This window comes from Terrapene carolina, unplaced genomic scaffold (genome assembly GCF_002925995.2).
Source record: "Terrapene carolina triunguis isolate 2854851 unplaced genomic scaffold, T_m_triunguis-2.0 Scaffold96, whole genome shotgun sequence".
Classification (NCBI taxonomy): domain Eukaryota; kingdom Metazoa; phylum Chordata; order Testudines; family Emydidae; genus Terrapene; species Terrapene triunguis.
Genome location: NW_020664447.1, coordinates 10,221,730 through 10,226,800, shown reverse-complemented (window position 1 = coordinate 10,226,800; position 5,071 = coordinate 10,221,730).

Genomic DNA, 5,071 nt, shown 5'->3' with positions numbered 1-5,071 from the left:
CCCTACATTTGAACCCTAAAGTTCAAAGTGGGGATACAGCCTTGACAAGGACACTGGATGAGACGGACGTTGGCACTGATGCAGTGTTGCAAATCCTGTGCTCCTAGGAGAGAGAAAAGGGAAGAGGGAACTCTTGTAACATGAGGGAATTTCAACTATAAGGGGCAACATGGAAGAAGATGTGAAGGCAAGAGTAGGAGGAAGGTATGAGGAACCATTGAAGAGGGAAGTTTGAGAGAAGAGAACATAGTACAGATAATTATAGCACAGTTTTTCCTTTGCTAGTCTCCTTTTCCCGTGATTAGATACTACAAAGATAGGCAATATAAAAGTGATTAGTTGCATTTTCCCAAAATAAATGGGTTCTACATACTTAAGAAAATTCTTGTGATACAAGATTCTATATGCTGGGTGCTGAAACCAGGACCTTAAAAACAATACTGAAAGTACTTTTTATCTTCGTGACAAAATAAATGGGGAGCATATGCTACTAGTGCTAGTAAAATGGATTTTGCTGTCTTTAGTGCCATCTAGTGTTTTTTTTCTGGCATTGTATTAAAGGGTGCTTAATTTCCATGTGACAGTCAATATGCTGATAACATGTCTTTAGTTTTGAAGCCTATAAAAAGAATTAGGGATCAGATACAGGGCAGAAGAGTGACACTGAGCACAGGACAGCTGTAACACTGGAAGGCTGTCAGATATAATTCACTATGGCATACCATGGGTTTTAAAGCTCTCCTGATACTCATAACTTGTGTGATTCTCTCCTTGATTTCATGTGTAATCACTGACAGCAAGCTTGCCTGGATGGTAAGTAAAAACTGCTAGTCCTGAAATGAGGATAACAGCATTCAAATTGCTATCTAGTCATTTCTTGGGACTGTGGCTATTAGTCAAGATGCTTTCGGTGTAATTTGGTATTTCTGTAGTTTGTTACAGACATCCTGGGTTAATGTGTGACTGTTAATGTATGTTAATAGTCATGTCTAGGGGTCAATTTAAATGGCAGAAATGCTGAGATTACTTTTATAGGAGGTTATTAAGTTGGATACATTGTTATTTTTATGTCTTCTGGAGCAGAGCATTCAGAAAACCAAATATACATGGAGGATAGGTCCATCTATGGCTATTAGCCAGGATGGGCAGGGATGGTGTCCCTAGCCTCTGTTTGCCAGAAGCTGGGAATGGGTGACGGGATGGATCATTTGATTATTACTTGTTCTGTTCATTCCCTCTGGGGCACCTGGCATTGGCCACTGTCGGAAGACAGGATACTGGGCTAGATGGATCTTTGGTCTGACCCAGTATAGCCGTTCTTATACAAAATATAATAAAGGACATTGGTATCAGAGAAAAAGCGTTGCTGTTTGGTATAACTAACAGGAACAAAAGTAAGCTTTCTAGAAGTTCATTAAGGTCTGTGTGGTGTTCTTGTCCTACGCAGCTGCACAGGGGAGTAAAACCTTCACATGTGGCAACGTATGTGGATTGTGGCTTGGTGTGTGGTCTGAGCAGAGAGATGCTTTGGACCCTCGCTTCTGTGAGCAAGTGCGATAGGTGGGGAATAGGCACATCTCTTGCATGTCTGCCAGCCGAGCTGGCTGAACATAATGGGGAGGATAGGCAGTGTCTTATAATGGGGTAATGTAACACACTCGATCCCCGCAGAATAGGTAAGTGTGACAGATATTGCAATCTCATAAAGTATCTATGGAGGGGTTTACCCCACACCACCCCTGAAGGGGCTAAGGTGGCTCAGAGGGGTCTAATTAACCCAGTAAGATGCACCTGGGGGGAGACTTAGGCTTGACTGACAAGCACTAATTGAAGATGGAACCCATCTGAACAGGAGTGGAGGGCTGTAGTGTGGAGGTTTGCCATCACTCTCTGGGCCTAGTAAGGAAAGGAGCAAGCCCAGGGGGAGAGCAGAAGCCTTGGGATTCTTTCCCTGAGGGAAAGGGGGGGCATGTGGAGAAAAAAGTGTGCATAGTAGTAAGAAGCCTAGGGAAATGGCACTAAGGATTGAGATGGTGCAGACTTTGGCTGCTGATTTTCAGGTCCCAGGCCTTGGGTTCCCCTATCAGCCACTGGGGAAATGGCAGAGGCTTGAATCAGAAGACTGCCTGGAATGACATGCAGATAGCAGGTCTGGTAAGACTTTGATGCCCTGGAACAGGGAAAACTGTATAGTGACCTGGGCAAAGAACCAAGCCATAAAGAAGAAGCACTAAGAGACAAAAGAGGCTGTGGTGTGAATGATGGAAGAGAGAATCAGAACCATTCCCCAGATACAGCCTCAAGAAGGTGCCCCAGTGGTGAGTGAAACCCTGTGACAATTTGGTGGAGAATGTGAGCATGACAGTCACCCCTGACACAAGGGGAGTCTGAAGGCCCATAGTAGGGAAAGGAGACTATAGATCTGCTGTGTATAGATTCCTTCTTTGCAGAAGGCAGATATAGCCTCCTGAGCTGGGCCCAGAGTTGCCACTCCTACTGAAGGAGGCTGACAGACAACAAAAAGAGATCCATGCCCTACTTATGCAGATCCTGGGAGACCAGCAGAGACAATGGGGTATACCTACATGGTTATTTGGCAAAGTTAGCTGAATAGTAATATTTACTTAGACCCCTCTGGGAAGTGAGCAGGGGCCAGAGAGGTGGGAAATGAAAAAATGATTTTGGCATCAGGAGGCCAGAAGACGATAGTGCCATGCATGTGAGCAGAAGGGACTCACAAAAAGAGAACACCACTACTGGGATAGAGACAGGAATCCTGAAGGTGGGAAGGTGACGTTTTACATGGAGAGAGCAGGAAGGGGAGGCACCTGTTTTTCCTGTGGGGAATCAGGGCATACGAGGAGGCATTGCCCTCACAAGGAACAGAACTGTTGCCCGGGGAAGGGTGAGGTCCTGATTAAGGGCTGGAAGAAAGGGTTAGTGGATCACAGAAGGGGCCTGGCTGTAGTAGAGCAGGCTGATGGGGTGATGATGACAAAGGGCAAGAAAAAATTGGAGATTAGACAAGTGCCTCCAAAGACCAACCTGAGGAGGCAGGGGTAAACATGGAGAGCAGTCAATATATGGTGGTGACCCAGACCTAGAGAAAAAGTATGCTGGTGGAAAATATTAATCTTTTATTGTTCTTAAACTCTCTGGGAGGCCTGGTCAAGAAATCCATGTATCTTATCTGTGTTAGTTAGAGTTGCTAGCTAAAGAGAGTTTTATATTGGATAAATGAATATCTTTGTCCTAATAGGTGTGTGTTATGATATATTCCGGGGAGAATTCTGCGCCACTGCACATGTGCAGAGTTTATGTCCCCTGCTGATTTCTTTGCTTCCCCACAGAAAAATGACTTTCTGACAGGAAAGCAAAGGGAAGCCACAAGAGAGGTCATGAGACCCTCCCCAGGAGTATGTTTCAGTTTCCCAGGGCAGCCGGCAGAGAGTAAATCACTGTGGGGCAGGATTGGGAAAGACCCAGCTGATGGCTCTTACCCTGTGCTGGGCTCATCTGCTAGTCTCAGCTGGTCTGGGAAGGACGAGACTTCCTCTTCCCCTGCATGGCATCTGGGGTCGGGTCACACCCACCCCCAGCTTTCTCTCCTGGCTGCAGGAAGCTCTGTGAACTGCCCCCCCTCCCCACTGTGCTTCCTGCACCCATCGCTCCTCAGCTGCAGAGAGAGGGATCACTGTACAGGAAGCTGCTCCCGCATACATCCAGATCCCCCTCATACCCAGACCCTGCTGCCGAGCCTTGCCCCCCACACTCAGAACCCCCACTGCTGAGCCCCTGTCCCCCTGAACCTGGACCATCCCGAGCCCCACTCCCCCTGCACCTGGACCACCCTGATGAGCCACCCGGAGCCTGACCCCACCGAGCTCCACTTCCCCAGCATCTGGACCCCCCCCACACACACCCGGACCCCCCTGCCGAGCTCTATCCCCCCACCCCAAGACTCCCCTGCTGAGCCCCAACCACCTTCATCTGGACTCCCTTGTAGAGTCCCATTACCATTACACCCAGAACCCCCCAACAAGCCCCTGTGCATCCAGATCCCCCCTGCATCTGAATCCCCCTCTGAGCTGCCCTCACCCAGATTGCCCCACACAGAACCCGCTCAACCCACACTTGGATCCTGCCTTGCTGAGCCTGCCTACCCACACCTGGTGCACCTGGCACAGAGGGGCAGGGCCCTGGGGTGTTTCTTGAGCAGGCCCAGTCCTCATGCTGTGTCAGGGTTGCATGCAGCCTCACCACTGAGTCAGTGTCCGGGGGGCTGCACAATGATCTCCCATCTCTGTGCAGCCAGTGGGCTGTGCTCCTCAGTGCCATGCTGGAGCCTCCACATTTATTTGACAAATAAAATTTGTAGAATTTTGTAGAATTTTAAAATATTGTGTGCAGAATTTTTAATTTTTTGGTGCAGAATTTTTAATTATTTGGCACAGAATGCCCTCAGGAGTAATTATGGATCTACAGAGCGGGTGCTATGGCCGCAGCTTAGGATCAGTCTCTGGGAGGACCCCCTTCATTGAGCCAGACCACCTAGGGGTAGTCTCATTATTCCTCAGGGCAAGCCGCACAGCATCACCGCCTCTTTAGGCTGGACTGACACAGGGCCTCTTTTCTGATCCAGGAAATGGACAGTACATTTGGCCCAATGGTGGGCCCAGCCCTGGCAGACAGTTTGGAGAGACTGTAGCCTACTTGGGCCCCATAAGACCGATGGGTGACACTGGTATGTTTAATATGTGTTTAAATCCATTTGTTATATTTTCTCTGTAATGTTTATCTTAACAATAAATGTGCTGTATTAGAAAGAGCTGTGTGGTAGCTTGTAATTGCTGGCAACACACTGTTCCTAGCCCTTGGAGAGAAAACAAAACACAGGTGCTGGCCTTCAGGCAGCCTGGCTTGCTTGGGTATCACAGTGTAAGACAGGGAGCCGTGCAGCCTTAAAATTCCTGGTCTGGAAGGAGAGAGATGTGATAGTTGGGAGCCAGAAACTTTAAGTGGGTGCCCCCGTAAGGGGGATAACAGGTGGGGTTACTCTGAAACTGTGACA